This window comes from Prionailurus viverrinus, chromosome D4 (assembly GCF_022837055.1).
Source record: "Prionailurus viverrinus isolate Anna chromosome D4, UM_Priviv_1.0, whole genome shotgun sequence".
NCBI classification, from domain to species: domain Eukaryota; kingdom Metazoa; phylum Chordata; class Mammalia; order Carnivora; family Felidae; genus Prionailurus; species Prionailurus viverrinus.
In genome coordinates this window covers 81876569-81903225 of record NC_062573.1, presented here as the reverse complement: position 1 = coordinate 81903225, position 26657 = coordinate 81876569, and the positions used below count along the sequence as shown (strand labels likewise).

At 41.7% G+C, this 26657-nt stretch overlaps 1 protein-coding gene across 2 annotated transcripts in view; it reads right to left on the bottom strand.

The window, feature by feature from the left end:
- Positions 1-2252: 2252 nt before the first annotated feature.
- The window catches only part of PDCD1LG2 (programmed cell death 1 ligand 2), a 101185-nt gene continuing 76780 nt past the window's right edge, over positions 2253-26657 (bottom strand). Inside the window, exons 8-9 of one of the 2 annotated variants that reach the window (XR_007146112.1) lie at positions 15317-15394; positions 2253-2577 (exon numbers count right to left, since the gene is read on the bottom strand). The gene's annotated coding sequence lies outside the window, so the exon portion shown is untranslated. Of the gene's footprint in view, positions 2578-15316; positions 15395-25354; positions 25469-26657 lie in introns of those variants that run through there. The other variant, XM_047829171.1, reaches the window with a different exon arrangement.

The window sequence follows — 26657 nt, the reverse complement described above, 5'->3', positions numbered from 1 at the left end:
ACTACTTCGAATGCCTCACACAGGTGGAAAACCATCCATTTTCATGGATGTGAGGTAACATCTCATTGTGGTTTTGACTTGCATTTCTCTGATGATGAGGGATATCGAACATCCTTTCACATAATTGTTGGCTGTTTGTACATCGTCTCCGAAGAAATGCTATAATTACCTTTGATACTATATCACGTTAGAATGTCTGCACTTAAACTCGAAGACTTGCTCTTGAGCTTTGAAATTTTGGAGGATGTAGTTTTGGATTCTCCATCAAGTTTGAACGTGGTTAGTCCTTACGCTCGAAGAATGGCACAACTCTTACAAGTATGGCCTCATAGAGTAGGCTTTAAATAGCATCCAGTCCAATTTCTAGACCCAACAGGAATATAAGTGGATTTCATAGAGTAATTTTATACATATTTCAAACACAGAAGTCATTTACAAAATGATTGAAGAATTAATATAAAAGGAACATATCTATGAAACTGAATATTCAATACACTTGATTATAAGTATTTGAAAGAGGAGCAGCTGCATGTTTTTAAAAGGAGAACTTAGAGGGACAGCCATCAAGTATTTGTGATAGTCATCTGTAGAAAGTATCATTATGACTGGGTTCTATTTTCCTTTGTATTATAAGCATTTTCTAATTTTTTCTCTCATAACCAGAAGAATAAGTGGGGTTTTTTTCTTTTTTTTTTTTTAAGTATGTTTTTTTTTTTAAGTATGTTCATTTGTTATTGAGGAGATCAGTTTTCACAAAGTGTGGTCTGCTCATCGACTGCATCAAAATCACCTGGAGAATTTAAATGTGGATTCCTTGGCCAAGTCCCAGGCCAAGAGTTAGCATTTTTAACAAATACCCTGGTGGTTCTCATGCATTTTAATAAGGCTGACAAAGAGTTGATCAGGAGTAAAATCGCTAAAGTGCCCCCCTTTTATACTCTCTTTATACATGTGCTAGAGTTTCCGAACCGCACCTGCCCGTTGTCCTCCCCGCACGGAAATAAGTCAGAAGGTACACTGGATTCCTGGTTGGTGGAAGCACGATCCCTCCTCCAATCCCTCCTCCGGCAAGCCACAGTTTTCTTGATTTCCTGATGGAAAGAGCTGTCTGAAGGACGTAGCAACCCTGCCATTGAAAGCAAATGAAGACTGTGGTTGGCGTGACCGGAGGTCATTCAGTAGCAACCATCAGGAGTGAGTCGATCCCACCGTGCTGATGGACTGTGTGGCTCATCCCGCTCACTTTCGTGCTGCAGTGCTGGCCCACTGAGCCCCCCTTAACTGTGCCCCATCCAGAGAATGAAGACAGTCATAGTACCTATCTACTCAGATTTTCACTTTTTTTAATGCTAGAAACCAAGAGTTCAGAGTACTCCATGCCTTAGAACAAAGGAGACCTTCCTAATGATGGCTTCTGTCTCACAAATAACAGTAACCATTATTTATTCAGCCCTTATTGTGTGCTAGAGACTGCTCGAAGCACTCTGCGTTAATTAATTTTTATCCTCTTAACAATCGTATGAGATAGAGAGCATCCCTGTTTCACAGACGAAAAAACTGAGGCTTCTAGAGAAACTCAAGGTTCACAGACTTGGGAAGCAATAGAGGCCAAAGTTGAGCTTATCAATTTCACTATATGGTCTCCTTCCACAGACTTGAGCTTATCAATTTCACTATATTGTCTCTTTCCACAGACTTGGGCTTATCAATTTCACTATACTGTCTCTTTCCACAGACTTATTTTCTCACTAACTAGATATACGTAGTAATTTATGTTCGGCTGACTTGCTAATTAAATTTTTTTTAATTCCTAAGAATATATATTTTTTTCTGGCTCAATGCTTCATGCAGAAAAATTGTTCTGCTAGGGCACCTGGGTGGCTCAGTCAATTGAGCACTTGACTCTTGGTTTTGGCTCAGGTCATGATCTCACGGTTTGTGGATTTGAGCCCCACATCAGGCTGCATGCTGCCAGTGTGGAGCCTGCTTGGGATTCTCTCTCCCCCTGCCCCCCACTCAAAATAAATAAATAAACTTTAAAAAAAAGAAAAGAAAGAAAAATTACTCTGCTAAGAAACTGAGTGAAATCAGCATTTTCACGTTCACGTGGAGGACAGCATCCTTTGTAGCTTAAGCAATAATGAAGACAAGAATGTATCCAAAGGGTCATGGGGACTCTTGAAAATCAGCAGTGGAGGGAAGAGAGAGAAGAAGGAATCACATCACCCAGGTATGATGTCAGAGGCAATACATGAACCAGGAATTAACCATTTAATAACTGGATAGAATTTTAACAACATTAACCCACCCACCTCAGTTCCAAATTTGATTCACCAATGGAAGTCTCTCTCCCTTCCCAAGTCACTCCCTAAAAATGCCCAGCATAATGCACTGCGGGGTCTTACTCTCCTCCAAAGGTAGCTGTGCTCTTGCCTTGTGTGGCACTTCCTGCTGCTTCCCAGCATGTGAGGATCTCCTTCTGCAGGACTCTGAGAAGGGAGAACAGGGTTCCAGCGACTCCTCTCCACCTACACTTCCAAGGCCCCAAGCAACCTCCTTGTTGGTCATCTCAGGATTCTTCAATAGCAAAGAAGAAAATGGACAAGGATGGTGAGAGCTCCTTCCATGTTTTTACCCTAACCAGGTGGGGGAAGCACAGGGGCGTAGATCAGTAGATGAGCCTAGTGTATGGATTAGGAAAGGAAGTTGGCCATTGCCTGTGCACACTTTGCTGCAAAGGCCACCTCTTCCCATGATGTGGTGGATAAAAGCCAGTTTACCTGTTAATGTCTCTTAAAAGGCAGAGAGGAGTTATTCAGCTCTGTAGCCCAGGTCTATGGGCAAAACACTATTTGGCTAAAATGTGGCAGACATATTGGGATGCTTCAAGACTCCAGGGATGGGCATGGGTGCTGAGGTCCTCTAGAGATTATCTCAAAATATCCAATTTTTGCTCACATAGTTCCCTCTTGTGGCTAAAGTATTCACTAGAAGAAACATTTACTTAAGGCTTAATCACCCTCTATTAAAAACATTATATAACTGAGGTATAGTTGACATACAATGTTATATTAGTTTCAGGCGTACAATGCAGTGATTCAACAATTCTGTACATTATACTACACTCACCATGATGAGTATACTCCCCATCGGTCACCAAACAACATTATTACAATGTTGACTATCATCCTCATTCTCCTGATCTATAGGCTTGATAAAAATACTGGACATTTCTGGGTTACCGGGGTGGCTCAGTCTTGGGGCTGAGTTGTTGGACTTTTGATTTCAGCTCAGGTCATGATCTCACGGTTCATGGGTTCGAGCCCTCGTTGGGCTCTGCACTGACAGCGCAGAGGTTACTTGGGATTCTCTTTCCCCTCTCTCCCTGCCCCTCCCCCCCTCAAAATAAATACATACATTTTTAAAAAATGGACATTTCTAAGCTTCTTCATCATGAAAGCATACTAACAATTTCCTTATTCGTTTCCTATGATTACATCCTCAGCATTCTTTTCGAATATGTGGGCATTTCTATCTTGTTTTATAATTCCAGTTATCAATAATAGCATTTCTTGGGTTCTCTGACTTTTCATTACACTTTGGACAAATATAAGGTAAGAAAGAATGAAGCAAAAGAGAACTTCTGAAAGGAGGTCCACCCAACTGAGCAGTCAAGCAACCATCCAGTGTGTCAACGTCCAGTAATCCTCCAAAGTCTTCCTCTCTGTCTCGCAAAGACACTGTCACCTTTCTCCTTCCAACAATGCAGCACCATTTCTACCTGGGTTCTCTTCCTTCATAGACTCACCTTTATTCTTTGTCTTCATGTTGGTTCCCCCAGAAGCTGACTCTGAGACATAAATACACACACAAATAGTTTGGGTGGTGATGTCGGGAAATTCCAGCAGGGAAAGTAAGACATGGTAGGGAAGACGGCCAACAAAAGGAGTGTTTCCAAGCTTGTTGGCACCATGGGTAACAGGTGCTTAGTCCCTCTGAGGAATTCTGGGAAGCAGTGTGGGACCCGTGCCTCTGAGGTATTCTACCTGGGAAGTGAGGGAGCGAGAGAGTTATGCACCAACTCTTATCAGTCATCAGAGAGCTGACTGGGAGTCAGCAGTGGGGCTGCTCCTGGGAGGTATTAAATCTCCACACACTGGGCTTCCACGCTCATGGTTGGATCTCCGGCTACTAGAAAAAGCCATTGCAAGGTGGTGCACCTGCTGGCGGTTGCTGAAGCCCCAAGGAGACATGGTCAGAGCACCAACAGCATCTGCTACACTGGTGCCTAAGATTCTAATCAAGCACAGTGAAACCCATTGTCAAAAGCCAGGGCTCACAGATGAGGGAAAAGGAACAAAGGCTTTGGAGACAGACTGATTGTTTTCAAAATCTGGGTTCTTTTTTTGTTTTTGTTTTTAATTTTTTGAATGTTTATTTTTGAGAGAGAGTGAGAGAGAGAGAGTGAGAGAGAGAGAGAGAGAGAGAGAAAATGTGAGCATGGGAGGGGCAGAGAGACAGGTAGACACAGAATATAAAGCAGGCTCAGGCTTCGAGCTGTCAGCACAGAGTCCAATGCAGGGCTCGAACCCACGAATCGCGAGATCGTGACCTGAACTGCAGTCAGAGACTTAACCGACTGAGCCACCCAGGTGCCCCCAAAATCTGTGTTCTTAACCTCTCTAAACTTCAAAACTCCACAAAAGAGTGTTGTAGGGATTGAATTGTGTCACTCGTGTAAAAGTCCCCAATATTGTGATTGACAAAAGTACATATTCCCCCAAATGCTAGTTGTGAATATTTTTATTAACACCTGATTGCCTCACGGAGATCAATTGTCAGACACCACCTAAAAATGTTCTGCTTCAGGCACCTGCGTGACTCACCCGGTTAAGGGTCTGACTTAGGCTCAGGTCAGGGTCTCATGGTTCGTGAGTTTGAGCCCCACACGGGGCTCTGCACTGACAGCGTGGAACCTGCTTTGGATCCTCTGTCTCCCTCTCTCTCTGCCCCTCCCCTGTTCATTTTCTCTCCCTCTCTCTCCCTCTCTCTCTCTCTCAAAAATAAATAAACATTAACAATAGTTTTTAATAGTATAAAAGTAAACATTAAAAAAATCTTTTAAAAATGTTCTGTTTGACCGGGTTGCCCAGCAGGGACCCAGAAGTTTCTGTCTCTCTGCTGGCACAGCCTTTGCATTGGCATCAGTGAGAAGAACTGACAAAATGTCTGGGTATCACTCCAACTACTGTAATCTTGGAGACATGGCCAGATGGAGCCCTGAATTACCATCAGAGTGGGGAGAGGGTGGTTTCAAGCTGAGGGGGCTCAATAGGTCACAGAAGAGTGGATAGATGTCCCAAGCAAGGTCTCTTTTGTGGTATACCTTACACTCTCTGCACTATTTTCCTACCCAGACACCCAGTCTCTAATTTTTTTTTTTTATGTTTATGAGAAAAAGAAAGGGAGGGAAGAGCTGGTATTTCTTATTCTCCAAAACAAGTTCCAACACAAAAAACATAACTGCCCTTTCAATAAGCAAGTATTTTTGGAATTCCTTAGTTCAAATGAAATTACATGGTTCACATGCTCAAAGCATTTTTTTTTTCCAACTGTTTTTCCTCCCCAGTCAGCGGAGACCAGACTTTTTGGAAAAGCTCAAACTTTCATTAAAGTTCAGCCATGCAGGATATAAAAGCTGGGTGGGTCCTGCTCAGATTTTTCTTTCTTGCCAAACATCTCCACCTAACTGACAGCAAGAACAGGTGTAGAAAGCCAAGGAGAGCCCTAGGAGGCCACGTAAAGACAACAACAAAAGCAGATTCTGAGGAAAAAAAATTTACGTTTTCTAAAAGGCAGAAAACACTAATTTTTTAATTTTTTTTATTTATTTTTTTTATTTAAAAAATTTTTTTTTCAACGTTTATTTATTTTTGGGACAGAGAGAGACAGAGCATGAATGGGGAGGGGCAGAGAGAGAAGGAGACACAGAATCGGAAACAGGCTCCAGGCTCCGAGCCATCAGCCCAGAGCCTGACGCGGGGCTCGAACTCACGGACCGCGAGATCGTGACCTGGCTGAAGTCGGACGCTTAACCGACTGCGCCACCCAGGCGCCCCACCAATTTTTTAATTCTTAAGACACTGAAATAAATATCTAGCAAGCTCCTTTCAGTACAATGCTGTATTACTCTAAATCGCTCATTGATCATGAAGATTATAATTGAAATTACAAATCTCAAAAAGTGTTCCACAATGAGTATTTACAGATCCTTGGTTTAAAAAAGTATTGCCTGCCTTAATTAAAAGAAACATTTCTGGGGCGCCTGGGTGGCGCATTCGGTTAAGCGTCCGACTTCAACCAGGTCACGATCTCGCCATGAGTTCGAGCCCCGTGTCAGGCTCTGGGTTGATGGCTCAGAGCCTGGAGCCTGTTTCCGATTCTGCGTCTCCCTCTCTCTCTGCCCCTCCCCCGTTCATGCTCTGTCTCTCTCTGTCCCAAAAATAAATAAACGTTGAAAAATAAAAAAATAAACATTTCTTCCAAAGTTGGCACTGGAAGGAGAATGTTGATGTGGAGAACAGCTGGGCTGTAAACCCTCTAGATTCATCTTCCCCTTAGCCTGGGGGGGAAGGCATTGTTCTCTCCCCTAATACGGGCCTAAGCCAGAGCAGTCGGCTGGTTTGATTCCAAGAGCACTTCCCAATAAACTTCCTGTACCCTAATGTCTGTCTCAGAGTCTGCTTCCCGGAAAACCCAGTTTGTGGCAGGTACCCACAGGCCAGGGGCACATATCCAGACACCTTAACCCCTCAGGTCTAGACCCAAAAGAGTAAAGGGAGGGGCACTTGGGTGGCTCAGTCCGCGAAACATCTGACTCTTCGTTTCAGCTCAGGTCTTGATCTCAGTGTTCTGTGGGTTCAAGCCCCCCATTGGGCTCTGCGCTGGCAGTACGAGCCTGCTTGGGATTCTCTCTCTATCCCTCTGCCCCTTCCTACTCACACCGCCTCTGTCTTTCTCAAAATAAATAAATAAACTTAAAAAAAAAGGGAGTAAAAGAAGGAAAAGGTCATAGCAGCCTATTATTGTCTGTGTGTGAAATTATCTCAGCTCAGTTGATTGGTAGTGTTTTCCTCTTTGCAAAAGGAAGTTTGCCTGTCTCTCTTTCGAGGTCTCTGAATAATAACCGTATCAGAATATAACCCAATAGGTAGATTTATAAATATGTGGGTTGTGGGGGCATTTTATTGTAAACTGTCTTTTTAAAAAAATGTTTATTTATTTTTGAAAGAGAGGGAACGTGAGCAGGGGAGGGGCAGAGATAGAGGGGGACAGAGGATCTGAAGGGGGCTCTGTGCTGACAGCAGTGAGCTGGAAGCAGGGCTCGAACTCATGAACCATGAGATCGTGACCTGAGCCAAGGTCAGATGCTTAACCCACTGACCCACGTAGGCATCCCTGTTGTAAACTATCTTATTAGTAGTCAAAATAAATTACCAAAAAAGAATAGAGGTGACTTGAAATGAAAGAAGTATCAATATATCTCACTTCGTAAAAAACACATTCCTAGAAAAGCAGACTATGAATTACGTTTTGGTGAACTAAATTATATTTTAATGTCAGCAGGAGAACTCAACTGACAAATAGTTTGGCAGAGAAAAAATTGCAACTTTGAATCATTACCTTCCAATTCACTTTAGGAAACTAGATTTTCAGTCACTGAAATGATTTAAACTAAAGTATTTGTTATTCATGTCTCCTTTCATTAAAATATAAGTGTTTGTAGGGGCACCTGGGCAGCTCAATTGGTTAATCATCTGATTCTTGATTTCAACTCAGGTCATGATCTTAAGGTCATGCGATCAAGCCCCATATTGGGCTCTGCACTGACAGCATTGAACTTGCTTGGGATTCTCTCTCTCCCTCTCTCTCTACCCCTTCCCTTCTTGCCCGCTTGTGCGCATTCTCTCTCTCTCTTTCACACACACACAAAAACCTGAACATAAAATGTATTAAAAAGAATATATATATATATAAAAATAGGACATAAACATAAACATAAAATGTATTAGAATATATATAAATATATATATAAATATATATATATATAGAACATAAACATAAAATGTATTAAAAAGAATATATATATATATATATATATATATATATATATATAAATAGGAGCACCTGGGTGGCTCAGTCTGTTAAGTGTCCAGCTTCAGCTCAGGTCACAATCTCACAGTTTGTGAGTTAGAGCCCCGCGTCGGACTCTGTGCTGACAGCTCAGACCCTGGAGCCTGCTTCGGATTCTGTGTCTCCCTCTCTCTCTCTCTCTCTCTCTCTCTCTCTCTCTGCCCATCCCCCACTTGCGCTCTGTCTCTCTGTCTCTCGCAAAAATAAACATATATATATGTATGTGTATATATATATATATATATATACATACATATATATATGTTTGTAAACATGTGTAGAAGCATATGGGAATAGCCCTGTTTAAAACTACATTAATTATAAAATAAAGCATCTGTTATTCAAAATATAAAACCATGGCAAAACACCTAATATAAAGTTGCATTCAACTCTAATTAATTACTCTCAGCCCAATGATTTTAAAGACAGAGGAAGAAAAATTTGCATCAAATTATACATTGCTGTAATATTCTTGAGGAGATTATCCAAACACTCCCCCAGTACTGGGACTCTGTGTTATTATTATTGCCCACAATAAATGCATTGATAAGGACTTATTCTCTTAAATAATTTTAATTTTTTTGTTTTTCTTAATGTAGGCTCCACACCCAATGTAGGGCTTGAGCTCGCGACCCCAAGATCAAGAGTCACATGCTGCAGTGGCTGAGCCAGCCAGGAGCCCCAAAATAATTTGAATTGTAATGCTGTGTTTTAGCGGTGGATTTAAACTGCCTCCTAGATGAGTAGTTAAGAAGAGAGAAATGAAGGTTAGGAATTTACTATCCTCTTCCACCAAAGAGTGTTTTTGTTCCCCTTAGATTAGTAGTCACAGAGAAACCATGGATAATATGATGCCAGATTTGGGTAGAGCATTGAGAACTTGGCCACAGCTCAAAGCCAGTAATTCATATTTAAATAAAATGAACATTTAGATGCAGCGCTCAGATTTAGTTAAGATTATATTATAAAGATCCAGGAGGAAATCAGTCCTGAGATCACATCTATTTGCAGTAGAATGAATAATTTCCTTTGGTGAATAATTATGTAAGTAGATCTGTTATTGCAAATCAACCTAAGCCTGCATAATGGTATCATCAGAGGCAAGAGGCACAAGTCCATGGGTCAGGGATGTCCCTTGGAGAGGAGGAATAGTATGTACCCCAATCCAAAACACTGACATGTACTCTTTTGGAAAGAGTTTCAGGGGATGCCTGGGTGACTCAGTCAATTAAGCATCCAACTTCAGCTCAGGTCATGATCAGTTCATGGGTTTGAGCCCTGCGTCAGGCTCTATGCTGACAGCTCAGAGCCTGGAGCCTGCTTCAGATTCTGTGCCTCCCTCTCTCTCTGCCCCTCCCCTGCGCACGCTCTGTTTCTCTCTCTCTCTCTTAAAAATAAACATTTAAAAAATTTTAGAAAAGAGTTTCAGATGCATAAGGATATTTCTTAAAAATAGGCTTCCAGAAAATTACTAGAACTGATAAACAAATTCAGTAAGGTTGCAGGATACAAAATCAAAATACAGAAATCTGTTGCATTTCTATGCGCTAATAATGAAGTAGCAGAAAAAAAATTAAGAAAACAGTCCCATCCATATTTGCACCAAAAAGAAGAAAATAGCTAGGAATAAACCAAGGACTACATTCTGAAAACTATAAAACATTGATGAAAGAAATCAAAGATGACACAAACAAGTGGAAAGATATTCCGTGCTCATGGATGGGGAGAGGAAATATTAAAACGTCCGTGCTCCCCAAAGCAACCTACAGAGTTAATGCAATTCCTATTAAAATATCAACAGCATTTTTCACAGAATTATAACAAAATGGACAATTCTAAAGTTTCTATGGAACCACAAGAGAATCTCAAATAGCCAAAGCAATCCTGAAAAAGAAGAACAAAACTGGAGGCTTCACAATCCCAGACTTCAAGACATACTACAAAGCTGTAGTAATCAAAACAGTATGGTACTGGCACAAAAATAGACACAGATCAATGGAACAGGATAGAGAACCCAGAATCAAACCCACACTTATATGTTCAATTAATTTTCAACAAAAGAGTCAAGAATATGCAATGGGAAAAAGCCTCTTCTACAAATGGTGTTGGGAAAACTGGACAGCTACTTGCAGAAGAATGAAACTGGCCTCTTTTATACACCATACACAAAAATTAACTCAAAATAAATTAAAGATCTAAGTGAGAGACCTGAAATCATAAAAATCCTAGAAGACAGCATGGGCAGTAATTTCTTTGACATTGACAAAATCAACATTTTTCTAGATACGTCTCCTGAGGCAGGGGAAATAAAAGCAAAAATAAACCATTGGGGCTACACCAAAATAAAAAGCTTCTGCACAGCAAAGGAAACCATCAACACAATAAAAGGCAGCCTATGGAATGGGAGAAGATATTTACAAATGACATATCTGATAAGGAGGCAGAATACAAAATAGATAAAGGGGCAGAAGACATGAACAGACATTTCTCCAAAGAAGACATCCAGATGGCCAAGAGACACATGAAAAGATGTTCAACATCACTTATCATCAGGGAAATGCAAATCAAAACCATAATGATACATCACTTTACAACTGTCAGGATGGCCAAAATCAACAACACAAGAAACAGGTGTTGGCGAGGAGGTGGTGAAAGGGGAACCCTCTTGCCCTGTTAATGGGAATGCTAACTGGTGTAGCCACTGTAGAAAATAGTATGGAGGTTTCTTTAAAAAATTACAAATAGGGGGACCTGGGTGGCTCAGCCGATGAAGCATACGACTCTTGATTTCAGCTCAGGTCATGATCTCACAGTTCGTGAGCTCAAGCCCCACATCAGTGGCAGCGCCTGCTTGGGATTCTCTCTCTCCCTCTCTCTCTCTGCCCCTCCCCTGCTTGCTCTCTCTCTTTTAAAAAAGTAAATGAATAAACATTAACACAAACCTTAAAAAATTACAAATAGAATTCCCATCTGATCCAGTAATTCAACTCTTGGGTATTTATCCAAAGAATACAAAACACTAATTCAGAAAGATATATGCACCCCTAAGTTTACTGAAGTATTATTTACAACCAAATTATGGAAGCAACCCAAGTATCCATGGACTGATGAATGGATAAAGAAGATGTGGCATATGTATAGAGTGGAATATTACTCAGCCATAAAAAGAATGAAATCTGGCCATTTGCAACAACATGAATGGAGCTACAGAGTATAAAACTAAGTGAAGTCAGTCAGAGAAAGACAAATATCACATGATTTCACTCATGTGGAATTTGTGAAACAAACAACAAACAAACAAACAAACGAGACAAACCAAAAAACAGATTCTTAACTGTAGAGAACTGATGGTTGCCAGTGGGGAGGTGGGTAAGGGGATGGGTGAAATAGGTGATGGGGATTAAAAGAATTATCATGGGGTGTCTGGGTGGCTCAGTTGGTTAAGTGTCCAACTCTTGATTTTACTTTAGGTCATGATCTTGCAGTTCAGGAGTTTGAGCCCCGTGTGGGGTTCTGTGCTGATAGCATGGGGTGTGCTTGGGATTCTTTCTCTTTCTTCCTCTCTCTCTGTCCTTCCCCCCACCTCAAAATAAATAAACTTTTTATTATTTTTTTAACGTGTTTTTTTTTTTTAAATTTATTTTTTGAGACGAGAGAGACAGAGCAGGAGCAGCGGAGAGGCAGAGAGAGAGGGAGACACAGAATCCGAAGCAGGCTCCAGGCTCTGAGCTGTCAGCACAGAGCCCGACGCGGGGCTGGAACTCACTGACTATGAGATCATGACCTGAGCTGAAGTCAGATGCTTAACCGACTGAGCCACCCAGGTGCCCCTAAGTAAACTTTTTAAAAAAGGAGTACAATTATCGTGATGAGCACTGAGTAATGTATAGAATTGTTGAATCACTATATTGTACACCTAAAACTAATATAACGTATGTATATACCGGAATTAAATAAATGTATATATATGTATATATGGGTTTCTCGGTTACAAGTCACTTCACTTCTCTAAGCCTCTTAGACGTGTCACGTGGAAAGACAAGAGACATCGCGGGCCCAAAACAAAAGGGTGAAGAAGCAGCCATATTTCTACACTGAGGAGGTCTGTGCAGACCCATAGCCTCTCCCACTCCTTTAGGACCTGCTTCAGGTTCTCCAACTCTTGGGTCAGGTGTGTGTTTAACTCCGTGATGAACACACTAAAGGTGTGGAAGTGGTGAGAGATGAATGCAGATTCCGGTGCGTCCTTGGGGCTTCCAGTTTGTCCTGGCTTCCCCCGCTCACATCCCCACTACCCATTCCGGGGATTTTAGCTCCAGCAAGAAACACAGAATGACAGCCTCGCATAGACAGTGCAACCAGCTTTTATACTGCATACAATCAAATCCCTCTAATAAACCCATTACAGTGTTTCTTTCTATAGTGGCTCAGCTGGTTTGAACAAACCTGGACTGATACATTTGGGTTAGAATGTTTTTGTTCTTATTTTTTACTGTTACAAAAAGTGCCACTGTCGACACTCAGGTCTGTGCCTCCTGGTTCACTTGGGCAAGAATTCCCCTACGGTAGGTACCTAAGAGTGCATATCGCTGGATGGTTGGGTGTTCGAATGTTCGACTTTACGAGATAATGCGAAGTTCCATTTTAGAGCATTTGTGCCAATTTATATACTCACACCGGCATTGCTTAGGAGCTGCCCTTGATACAAGTCTTCGCAATGACTTTGTGGAGTAGTATTTCTTAATTTTAGCCCATCTGGAGAGTATAATATGGTTTCTGACTGTCATCTTAATTAACATTTATGGAATTATTAGTGAGGGTGGAGAATACAATTTTATGTTTCTATTCCCTATATTTTCTCTTCGGCAAAATGACGACCCATGACTTTTACCCATGTTCTGTGGCATTGTGGGATGTTTCACTATTGATATACAGAGGGAGTTCTTTATATATGATGGGAACAAGTGCTTTAGGGTCAGATGCACCGGTGTGCTGGAGCTGGTTTGGCCAAGAGCAATTTTGTGCATTTCCATCTCTTCCTCACTCTGTATTTCGTGACATCACATTGGTAGCTTGAAAGTGGCCTTGATGGGATTATTTGCTCCACGGAAATCATCCAACCCTACAAGTCATGGACAGCTAGCTTTTAAACATTGATTGGCACACCACTGATTATACATGTTGCAAACATCTGCTATTGGTTTGTGGCTTGTCTACAGATTCTTTTGTGGGGTCTTTTGAAGAAATGAAATCCTTAATTTTGAATGTCTTAAAATCTGATAGGGTGAGTCCTTCTACCTTATTCTTCTCTAAGAGTCTTTGTTATTTTATATTTTGATCTTTGTTCATCTATACAAGTTTTAGAATCAGCTTATCAGTTTGAGGAGGAAACCATTAGGATTTGGAATTAAATTACATTGAATATATAGATCAGAATGGGGAGGACTGACAGAGTTCTTCCTATTGAAGACCCCTCACCATTTATTTATTTATTTGAGAGAGAGAGAGAGAGACCATGCGTGCAAGCAGGGGAGGTGCAGAGAGAGAGGGAGAGGCAGAGAGAGAATCTTAAGTAGGCTCCACACTCACTCAGCACAGAGCCCAATGTGGGCTCGATCCCACGCCCCTGGGATCATGACTTGAGCCGAAATCAAGGGTCAGATGCTTAACCAACGAGCCACCCAGGTGCCCCACCATTTATTTCTGTAAAAGGTCTTCTCTGATGTTATTTGAATAGGGTTTTAGAATTTATTCCATGCAGGTCTTATACTACTTTGTCATTAGATGTAGCTAATTTTTTTTATTCTTATTGCAAACTGTGTTTTCCCCCAAAATTATATCTCTGTTTGTTGCCAATGTTTAGAAATAATATCTGAGGGGTGCCTGGCTGGCTCCATCAGTAAAGCATGAGGCTCTTGATCTCGGGGTCATGAGTTCAATCCCCATGTTGGGAGTAGAGTTTACTTTAAAAAAATAAATTAAATTAAAAAAGAAATTATATATGATTGAGTGTATTGGTCTTCTATTCAACCATGTACTGAGCTCTGTTATTTCCAATCATTTGCCTTTAGATCCTTTGGGACTTCCTATGTAGACAATTATATCTTTATAAATAAAGATTACTCCAATACATCTACCTTTTACTGCCTTTTCCCATTAATTATTTTTAATGTTTATTTTTGAGAGAGACAGAGAGAGAGAGAGAGAGAGAGAGAGAGAGAGAGAGAGAGAGAATGTGGGCAGGGGAGGGGCAGAGAGAAAGGGAGACAGAGAATGTAAAGCGGGTTCCACACTGTCAGCACACAGCCTGATGCGGGGCTCAAACCCATGAACTGTGAGATCATGGCCTGAGCAGAAGTAGGACACTCAGCTGGCTGAGCCACCCAGGCACCCCATGCTTTCTCCCATCTTTGAGTTTTGTTACTTCTTTTTCCTGTCTTACTGCACTTGTTAGGAAATCCAGTATAATCCTGAATAGAAGCAAATGGGCTTCTTCATCTTCTTCCTGATTTTTTAGCGACTGCTTCTCTTTTTTTCAACACTAGTATTGTTTGTTGCATCTTTTGAGATGACTGTGTGTTTTTCCCCTTTAATTTGTTAATGTACTGAATTATAATTGTATATTCTCTAGTGTTTAACTACCCTTTCATTTCTGAAAAAAAAAACAGTGTGTTTATGATGTATTGTGTTTTTAAAATAAACTCCTTGGTTTGTTTTATTGGCATTTTATTTGAATTTTATAGCTATGCTTTTGGTTGGGATTGGTCCCTGATGTTTCTTTATTGTACTGTCCTTACTTAATCTTGACACCAAGGTTACATTAATCTCAGAAAATCAGCTGTGTCGTATTCCCTCTTTTTCTGTTGAGACAGTTTTAACGATTGGAGTGATATCTTCCTTAAAAACCTGTTGTACGTCATCTGTGAAAACATGTGAACGTAATATTTCCTTTCTGGGAAGACTTTAATATATTGATTATGCTTCTTCAATAGCTAAAAGGCAATTTGGGTTCTCTATTTTTGAGTAAGTTTTGATGTTATATTTTTTTAGGAATTTGTCCATTTTACTTAAATTTTCAAATGTTTGACCTCAATGCACACGATTAAAAAAATGTCTGCCTTACCTCCGGTTATGTGCCTTCCACCCCAGTGTTGCTTGTTCTTTCTCTTTTTTTTCTTGTTCCATCTCAGCAGAGATTTCCCTATAAGACAGAATTTGTACTTTATTAACTCTCTCTTTTGCCTCTTTGTTTACTTTTTTTAAACATTTATTTATTTTTGAGAAGACAGAGACAGAGCACAAGGGGGAGGGGCAGAGACGGAGACTCAGAATCCAGAGCAGGCTCTAGGCTCTGAGCTGTCAGCGCAGAGCGTGACGTGGGGTTCGAACCCACAAACCATGAGATCATGATCTCAGCCAAAGTCAGACGCTCAACTGACCGAGCCACCCAGGTGCCCCGCATCTTTGTTAACTTTTTGCATGAACTTCTATTTTTGTCTTTACTATGTACTTCCTTCTACTTTTTTTTTCCCCTATTGGTCTTTTCGTAATTTCTTAAGTTGAACACATAGCTAACTAACTCTCAACTTTCTTCTTTTCTACAATTAGCATTTAAATTAATAAACTTCCTTCCAAGGACAACTTTAGCTGTATCCTACAGGACACAGTAGGTAGTATTTTCATTATCATTCAGTTTTTAGTGTTTTTACATTTCTATGATCCTTTGTTCTTTAACACATGAGTTATTTATAAGTGTGTTTCAATTATTTTCAAACATGTGGGGAATTTTACAAAATTATCTTTTGTTATTTGGCTGACCCACACCCATCGGGTGTAGTATGCTTTCCTACAGGCAGGCAGTCATTCTTAACAGGTGCTTGTGTGTCCTTGTAAAGATACTCAATGCATTTGCAATCATAGATCAAGACATATGTCTTCTTTTGTAAAGAGGCACAATGTGAGCATTCTATAACGTTGGATTGGATCTTTTTTCCTATTTAATGGTATACCTTAGAACGGTTCTTCTGCGCCTCTATAGATATACCTCTTTTTTTCTGACTGCTCAAGATAACACTGCATAGGTGTTCTGTAACTACTTTACCAGTCCTCTCTCAGGACACATTGCAGTTACTTTCCATCTTCTGCTGTGTGTACAATGTTGCAATGAGGGTTCCTTCGCAGGCATTTTTATCCCTATGTATGATTAGGTGCATAGGATGAATCCCTAGGAGTCGAATCACTGGCTCAAACAGAATGCATTTTGACACATGTTGCCACATTGTTCCTAAAGCCGGTGCACCAATTTATATTCTCATGATATAATTGAGTGCTCATTTTCCTCCCAGAAACACCAGAGGGTTTGCTTATTGTCAATCTGATGAGCAAAAAGAATACTCTGTCATCGCATTAATTTTTCTATTAAGGAAAAAAGATCACAAAAGTTGTTTTAAAAATCTTTGGAAGTTCAGAGGAGGAAGCAGGGACTCCCAGCCCTGTGTGCCCGTTACAACCACTGGGGATCTTTGTTTTTTTAAGTTTATTTATTTTGAGAGAGACAGAGCAAGTGGGGGAGGGGCAGAGAGCGAGAGGGACAAAAAGAGAAAATCCCAAGCAGCCTTTGTGCTGCCAATGCATAGCCCAATATGGGACTCGAACCCATGAAGCTTGGAGATCATGACCTGAGCTGAAACCAAGGGTAGGGCACTCAACCAACTGAGCCACCCAGGTGCCCCAAAACCGCTGTGGATCTTAAAACCAAAACTAAACCCCAAAATCAATGCCTGAGTCTCATCTCCGCCCAATTAAGTTAGAATCTAAGACTAGGAGATTCACTGCAGTAAGGACATATGAGCAGGGTGGTGGCAAAGCTGAAACGTGGGCTTATGGAAGATTGACAGTCTTAGATCGTGTGCTGCTTACCTCTAAGTTTATGTAATGATTTGAAATACAGGACAATATCATAACTACTTAGTGCAAAACTGAATTTAAGTGAATTTCCACTATCTCTTTAGAGGAAAACACAACAAATATTCTGTGTCTCAAAATGATTATTCTCTACCTTTAGGGGATAAGATCATTCACCAAGTGGGTATGATTCACAGTGAAAACGGCTCACGCACGCCAGTGTTGTTGGAGCCCAGAGCCTGGCTCGCGATAGAATTCCCCTAAAATGAGACTGTGCTGAGGACAGTGAGGCATCACTTTGCCACTAGATGGGGCTATGGGTTGTGATTTCAAAGAACTAAGTAGCGTTTGAAAGGGAGAGGCTTAGAAACCTTCTCTAATCCTCGCTTCATGTTTTTTCTTTTTTTTAATGTTTCTTTATTTTAGAGAGAGAGAAAGAAAGAGAGAGAGAGGGAGACAGAGCATGAGTGGGGGAGGGGCAGAGAGAGAGAGAGACACAGAATCCGAAGCAGGCTCCAGGCTCTGAGCCATCAGCACAGAGCCCAGTGCAGGGCTGGTAACCACCAACCGTGAGATCATGACCTGAGCTGAAGCCAGAAGCTTAAACGACTGAGCCACCCAAGCGCCACGTCTCGCTTCATGTTTTATTTTTCTCTCTCTGGGTTCAGGTGACCACTTACTTCTGTTGTCCCTTGGGGCCTAGGCATGGTAATGGTTCCCCTCTGTAGCTGGCCCAGGGGTGGGCACATCACATCCTCTGTTGGGTGCCTTAGCCCTGTCACACCTTTGTAGATCATTCTTTGTTAAACCCCCTTTGATTACACCTGTTGAGTGTGCTGTGTATTTCCTGATGGCTTTCCTAACTGTTAAAGGTTCCCTCCTGACGTCTCTCTTGGCCATCCATCCAGTGCTCCTGAAGCAGCTAATTCTATAGGTTTCCTGTATGTTTGCCTGTACAAATATAAAGATATATATATTCCTATCACCCCTATTTGTTCAAATTGTGGCATTTTATATACCCAGCTGTGTACCATGGTCTGTGTGTGTGTAAAACAATCTATTCTAGAAATCACTCTATAGCAGTACATAGAGATCTACCTCACCTCCTTTTTTATGACTGCTTTATATTCCATTTTATGGGTGTACAATCATTTTTTTTAATCCAGTTTCCTATCAAGAGATATTTAGGTTGTTTCCAGCTATCTGCTATTACAAGCATTGCTATAAGGAATAAACTTGTATATGGGTCATTTCTCCTTCTTTTATGTATGAGGAAAATGAAACAGAAAGAGATTAAGTGAATTGCCCAAGGTTAATTCTGGGCAGAGTCCATATCATCGCACTCACTAGTTAGCAGGATGAGACCGCAGTGAATTTGCACAATGGAATCGGAACTTTGCTTAGTGTCCCCTCACCTCGCCCCCCAATTTACTACATATTTCAACCCTTATGCTTTCATTCCCAGGAGAGTGGTTACAAGAACGGATTCTAGAGCCCCCATCCAGGGGATGTTTCCTGCTACATTGCTAACTGGCTGCGTGACCTTGAACAACTCAGCCTCCCAATATCTGTTTTCTCACTTATAAAATACTTCCTGCCTCATGGTGCTGGGAAAAACATTTAGTATTTGGAGCAGCGCCTGGCACACAGAAAGAGCTATGTGAGCACTGGTTCTATGAGTGGTGTTATTAGCGTTCAAGTACAACATGAGAGAGCTAATTCATTGTGTCTCATCAATAGGTCATCTTCAAAACTGAGATCACCCGAGATGATCAGATTGCTTCTTTTTTTTTTTTTGCATTTATTTATTTTTGAGAGACAGAGTGAGACAGAGCATGAGTGGAGGAGGGTCAGAGAGAGAGGGAGACACAGAATCCTAAGCAGGCTCCCGGCTCTGAGCTGTTAGCACAGAGCCTGACGAGGGGCTCGAACCCACGAACCACGAGATCATGACCTGAGCCAAAGTCGGATACTCAATCGACTGAGCCACCCAGGTGCTGCTCAGAATGCTTCTTAAGAGCAGATGTGGATAAAGAAAGATTGTGGATAAATAAATATTAGGGAACTGGGGACCTGAAATGGATCCTAAAAGAGAAAGGGGTTTCTAAAGATAACTTTGCCCACTTCGCAATTTCGTTTTGATTTTCCTGCTCACATTGACTTAAAACAAGTCTATCTGCCTTCTGGACAACCTCCCCGAGTATCTTGCAGTTTCCAAACCAGACTTACTGTTCACAAGCCCTCCACTGTCCGCCACCCTTTACCAATAAACCAGCCCCCGTCTTCCTCTTGCTGTCCCACAGCACATTTAAATGAGTCAATTAAAAAAAAATCTCAGATTCATCTTGACTGCTGCCTTTCGCATCCTTCATGGCAAATTTGTTAGCAAGCCCTCTAAATTTTTTCTTAATATTTCAACTTCATTCCCAGCCATCTCTCTCTCTATCTCCTCTGAGACCAACCTTAAATTAGACTCTTATTATTTCTATGCGCCACTAACCCTAACCCTAACCTAGTTCTAATCCTTAATTCATGAAAGTTATAATCTGGAGAAAGTCAGACATTAAGCACATGAGGATATGAGATTACCTGAGATGACCAGATCACTTCTTAAGAGCTGACGTGGGAGTGCCTGTGTGGCTCAGTCGGTTGAGCTACCAACTTCAGCTCAGGTCATGAACTCATGGTTTGTGAGTTCAAGCCCCACATCAGGCTCTGGAGCCTGCTTCGGATTCTATGTGTGTGTGTCTCTCTCTGCCCCTCCCCTGCTTGTACTCTGTCTCTCTCTCTCTCTCAAAAATAAATAAACATTACAAAAAAAAAAAAAAGCAGATGTGGATGAAGAAAGATGGGCAAAATATTAGGGAACTGGGGACCTGAAATGGATCCTAAAAGAGAAAGGAGTTTCAAAGTTTACTTCCAATAACTGGTTATCTAAAATAACACAGATAACTGGTTGAGGATAACGGGGATGTTGTTTTCTGCTCTAGCCTCCCATGAAAGGAAGAGCAGAAACCTAGGCTTTCTGTTTTGGGGCTCAGGGCTTCCTAGCCTCAGGGTCACATTTTTGCCCTTGCTTTAGAAAGTCTCTGGGATGATAAGAACTGGAGATGGGAGGTGAAGAGGAAAAGAGGTGGCCTGGCCCTAAGGAGGAGGGAGAATGGACGAGACTGGCATGAATAGGGAGCTGGGGGCAACAGGCCTGTGGCAGGCTCTGTAAGCATTGGGGATCTGCCTGCCCTTTCACACAGGGCTCCAGTGCAAGGGGATGTCTGTGATGGCCTGCTCTGAGCACTGAGACCCCAAAAGCAGTGGCAAGAATCCCTTGTGGCAGACCTGTGACCAAGAGAGAACCTGTGTGGGGGCCTACCTGCACCCTGCCAAGGGTAATAGAGCCCAACAGATGCCCAAGGACCAGCCAGCGATGGGGAGTAAGTGGCACCACAGCTAAGAGACCAACGTCTGGCCTCTCCTCCATTTTCACTGCACTGGGTAGACCCTAGGGCCCTAGAATGAGCCATTTTGGGGTTGAGGTGGTAACTGAGATTTCCTCTGTGCAAGACAATCAAGTGCCGACTTGACGTCATGAGCCTTATTCCATGAGCCTTTTCTAGAAGGCCAGAGAGGCAAAATAATTTCTGTTCTTTTCTTTCGTAAAATAAAATAAGTCCAAAAGGCTGTGTGTGTTTATACACATATATATATTATACAAATTATATATATAGTTATACAAATTATATATATTTATATAATATATATGTTTACATTTATGTGTGTGTATATATATATATATATACATACATACATACTATACTTATTTATTTTGAGACAGAGAGTGTGAGTGGGGGAGGGGCAAAGAGAGAGGGGCGGGGGGACACAGAATCTGAAGCAGGCTCTGTGCTAACAGCACAGAGCCCGACTCGGGGCTTGAACCCACAAACTGTGAGATCGTGACCTGAGCCGAAGTCAGACGCTTAACCGACGGAGCCACCCAGATGCCTTCAGGAAATACGTATTTTTAAAGCCACAAATGAGTTGTGTTCTCATGAATGTGCCTCGAGTCCCCCATGGGGCTCAGTCTCCTTATCTGTAAAATGTGGGGGATGATGTTGAACCTCCATCCCAGCTCTGCTATCTCAAGGTTTTGTGTTGTCTCATCCACACACACCGACTCAAACATATCTGGTGCTTAAATCAAAGTTTGAAGTTTGCAGTTTCAGTACTCAGTTTCAAGGCAATTGCAAATCACAGAGCAAGAAATTTAGCAGCCTACTATGAGGCATCCAAAGGCGATACATCACTTCAGATTTCTTTTGAGAACCAGGTAAAGAAGCTGAGAAAGAAGAGGTAAGTAAGAAGGAAAAATGCTATGGATGCTCAGAAGAAATGTCTTAGAAGTAACAAAATATCCAGAGTTAATCTTTCTTTCAAGAGGATACATGTGAATTGCCTATTAAATAATGTGTTTGGTTTCTCTATTTTCCTGAATGGATTTTTCTTTTTTCTCTTTTCTTTTCTTTTTCTTATTTTCCCCTTTTCTTCTTTCTTTTCCTTCCTTCCTTCCTTCCTTCTTTCCTTCCTTCTGTGTGTGTGTGTGTGTGTGTGTGTGTGTGCGCGCACACCTGTGTCAACCTTAAAAGATATCTTAGTATCTAAGAAGGTGCTTTCTGCTTTCATCCAAAATGTAGAGACAGTACACAAGTGTGTCCAAACCTTTCTAATCTGTTTTAGAACAAAAAGTCACGTTACAGATCAGGAAATTTGCACTGTCATTCAGTGACAGTGTAATGATCAACGGTCACACACTGTGTTAATGTTTGAATTTCATGTTTAACACTTCTGGATTATTGCACTTACACAATTCCCCCAGTCCCCAGAGTTAAGAACATAGCCTGCATCTGATTCACTTAATGAATATATGAACAAAGCTTTTCATATGCTGATTTTCTCTATGGCTTTTGAAAAGCTATATTAGGATACTAGGAAGATTGTGCTGGTTGGTGGCATTTGGAGGGACCTTTCCTTTTTGAACTCTTTTATGATTTCCAAATTTTTGCAAAATGACATGTAATTTTTTAAATAATAACATATGCAACCTGGCTGACTTTTTTAGGGAAAAAAAAGAGACATTAACTAGTCTGCATTCCTTCTAGAAATGACACAGGGAATACGTACATGAAGTCAGCATTTTTTATTGCCTTAAAAAGAGGAAACTTTGTTTTTATTCAATTCTTGCCTCAAGTACAGCCGGTAGATTCTTAGGCAGTTATGAGTGTTAAGTCTCATGATGGTGATATATCAGAAAGGCCATATCTCTTTAATTTTGGGGGTGATTACACATCATCTGATCATTAAGTTCATCCTAGATAACAAGACCAGAAAGTCCCTTAGGTGAAAAATTATGGCCCAAAATGCTGCCCATGCACTTTCTGATTGCCACACTAGCTGGAGGCAAGGAGATCCAGGATTAAATTCTCGTAAGAGATAAATGGGGATTTAGATATCTTACCCTACTTTCCCTTCTGTGTGTGTGTGTGTGTGTGTGTGTGTGTGTGTGTTTAATTTATTTAGGTTTTATTTTGAATAACATTTTATCCTGAAGTCACATGATAACATGCAGCTCTCAAGACTCTCAGTTCCCCTTACTGCAAAACCACGCTTACATGTTCAGAAACCGCCTTTAACGAGAAGAAGATGCTATAAGAAGGTAGAGTCCAGGTTGGGTTTCTGCAGGGTATTGGTATGTTGCTCAGAGGAATCTCTTTTAGAGTTGCAGGGTGAAATTCTGGATATGCTGGCTGAGGATTGTTAGAACCTCGGTTGTTTATTTCATCATCAATAGCAGCTGTAAACTCCCTGCAACTCCAGCACCTACCTCATTTCCCAGGGCATCTCACCATCCCAGGAAGAGAGAGGGTGTCTGAGGCCGAGCCCCAACTCCAGGAAGCTTACAGTCTTGTCAAAGCCACACTCACAGGGAAACAACTGAGGAGCTCTCCCACACCAGATCACACGAGCCCCACCTACAAGACTGCACGGAGAGGCCCCTTCGTCTGGGCCAGGCCTTTGTCCACAAAAACCAGGCCCTTAGCTATCAGGGGAGACTCGCGTTCACAATCTAGCACATTCTGCTTGGTTTCTGAGTTGAGCCCCCTAGGTGAATTCATAGTTTTGCCATCAACTCTTCTCGTTCCCAGGATGTCCTTTCTGCTGTAGAAACCGCTGCTTTCAATAACCTCTAAAGCTCATGACCAAATGATATCTTCAGAGTCCCCCTCATCTTCCCCTAGATCTGAAAAGACATGGCAATTGGGCACTGACTGTGGGCAGCCTATTTCTTTGCTCATTCTGATAAGCTTTCTACAGTGGCCTTTACATCTCTTTTCACTAATATTTATTATAATCCTTATAGTAAAATGGGGCCTTTGAGGACCTGGCCTTTCTAGCAGCATGTGAGCAAATCCCAGATCTCTCTCTCCTTCTCTCTCTCTCTCTCTCTCTCTCTCTCTCTCAAAAGAGAGAGAGAGAGGTGGGGGGAGGGAGGGAGGGAGCAAGTGAGTGAGGGGCAGAGAAAGAGAGGTGGGGGAGAGAGGGAGAGGGAGAGGAAGAGGGAGGGAGGGAGAGAGAGAGAGAGAGAGAGAGAGAGAGAGAGAAGCGGGGCTCACCCAAAGCAGGGCTTGTGTTTTACCTGATACGGGCCTTGAGCCCACCCAATGCGGGCCTCAAGCTCACCCGATGTGGGACCCGAATTCACGAATTGTGAGATCATGACCTGAGCCAAAATTAGATGCTTAATGGACTGAGCCACCCAGGTGCCCGCAAACCCCAGATCTGTTGCTCATAGTTTAGTTGATTTCCCATCAGAACCAAATGAAATTACCGTCTGCACATTCCTCTCTGTAGTAGCCCTGCATTTCTTTCTCTCATCTCTCAACAAACATTTCACTCAATACAGTGCAGTGACAGGCACTGGTTTAGGAGATAGAAATGGAAACATGAATGAGATCCTGCGCCTGGTAGAAAAGACAATCGGCCCCTATGGCACCTTTATGTGATTTGGAAAAAGTCACCCCTTCCTCCTGGTGGGGGCAGCTCTGTGCCAGTGCTCAGGAATAATAAGTGGAGAACAGAATGGACTTCAGCCTCCTCTTGCCTCCTTGGTTAAGGACACTTGTGTGGGGCATAACCTGAGCAACCTTAGGGTACAGACCAGGAAATGTAAATAGCATATTATGTGTGATGAGCACAGAGGAGAGAGGACCTGAATGCCTGGGAGGTTGGGGAATTGGGAGGGTTCCATGGAAGATGTTACATGTGAGCTGAGACATGAAGGAGCTCATCCAGTGAAGGGGGGTGAAGGGCAGAGAGATGTACAAAGCCACACAGGTTTGAAGAGCATGCCGTATCTGGGGCTCCGCAAGTCGTTGATGATGTCCAGAGTGTCCAGCAGGTGCATGGGTGTGGAGATGGCTTGATAAGTATTGAAGCTGGAAGACACTTAGAGCAATGAGCTAGGACCTAAACTCTAGGTCCTTGCTACTTAAAGTCTGGTTCCCCTCAGGGTAGCTTTGGCATCACCAGACAAATTGTTAGAAGTGTGGAATCCTGGGTCCCACCCAAGACCTACTGAATCAGGAACTGCATTTTAACAAGCTCTTAGAGAAGGAGGGTTTCAAGATGGCTGCATAGGAAGATCCTGTGCTCCCCTCTTTTCCCTCTGAAAATGCTGTGAAAACTAGGTGACTTCTCCCCACAGCAAAGGATAAAAGGACAACATCAAAATGGATGGAGGGACAGCATATGATCTTGGCGAAAAAATACCATCCCCAGTGTGGGGACATACAACAGGGAGGGATCAAGAACATTCCATCCAAAAGCAGCAGAATTCACATTCTTTTTTTTAAAAAAAAATTTTTTTTTTCAACATTTATTTATTTTTGGGACAGAGAGAGACAGAGCATGAACGGGCGAGGGGCAGAGAGAGAGGGAGACACAGAATCGGAAACAGGCTCCAGACTCTGAGCCATCAGCCCAGAGCCCGACGCGGGGCTCGAACTCCCGGACCGCACGACCATGACCTGAGCCGAAGTCGGACACTCAACCGACTGAGCCATCCAGGCGCCCCAACATTTATTTATTTTTGGGACAGAGAGAGACAGAGCATGAACGGGGGAGGGGCAGAGAGAGAGGGAGACACAGAATCCGAAGCAGGCTCCAGACTCTGAGCCATCAGCCCAGAGCCTGACGCGGGGCTCAAACCCACGGACCGCGAGATCGTGACCTGGCTGAAGTCGGACGCTTAACCGACTGCGCCACCCAGGCGCCCCTCACATTCTTAAGTACACACAGTACCATCTCCAGGATCGATGACCTGTTCAGCAAAACAAAACAAATCTCAATAGATTCCGGATGATTGAAATCATATCAAGCATCTTTTCTGACCACAATGATTTGAAACTAGACATCAATTACAAGAAGAAAACTGGAAAAGTCACAAATACAAGGAGATTAAACAACATACTAATGAACAAGCATTGGAGAAATCAAAGAAATCAAAGGAGAAATTAAAAAATACCCAGAGATAAATGAAAACAGAAAAATGACATACTAAAATCTATGGGATACAGCAAAAGAGTTTCTAAGAGGGAAGTTCACTGCGATACAGGCTTATCTCAAGAAACAAGAAAAATCTCAAACAAACAATCTAACTTTATACTTAAAGGAACTAGAAAAAGAAGAACAAATGAAATCCAAAGTTAGTAGAAGGAAGGGAATAGTAAAGATCAGAGTGGAAATCAATGCAATAGAGACTAAAAAGATAATAGAAAAGGTCAGCAAATTAAGAGCTGGTGCTTTGAAAAGATAAACTTGACAAAAGTCTTTACTAGACTAACCAAGAGAAGAGAGAGAGAGGGCTCAAATAAAATCAGAAATGAAAAAGGAGTTACAACTGATACCACAGAAATACAAAGGATTACAATAGACTTCTATGAACAATTATACATCAACACATTGGACAGCCTAGAAGGGAGAAATTCCTAGAAACATACAATCTTTCAAGACTGAATTAGGAAGAAGTAGAAAATTTGAATAGACTGATTACTAGAAAGGAGATTGAATCAGTGATCACACAAAAGTCCAGGACAAGACAGCTTCACTGGTGAATTCTACCAAATATTCAAAGAACATTTAATACCTACCCTTCTCAAAATCATCCAAAAAACTGCAGAGGAGGGAATGCTCTTAAACTCATTTTATGAGGCCAGCATTGCCCTGACATCAAAAACAGACAAGGCCACCACAAAAAATAAAAAAGAAAGAAAATTACAAGACAGCTGATGAACATAGGTGCAAAATCCTCAACAAAATACAAGCAAACAGAATTCAACAATACATTAAAAGGATTCTACACCATGATCACGTGGGATTTACTCCAGGGATGCAAGGATGTTTCAGCATTTGCAAACCAATGGACATGATACACCACATTAACAAAATCAAATATAAAAATCCTATGGTAATCTTAGTAGATGCAGAAAGTGTACTTGGCAAAATTCAAC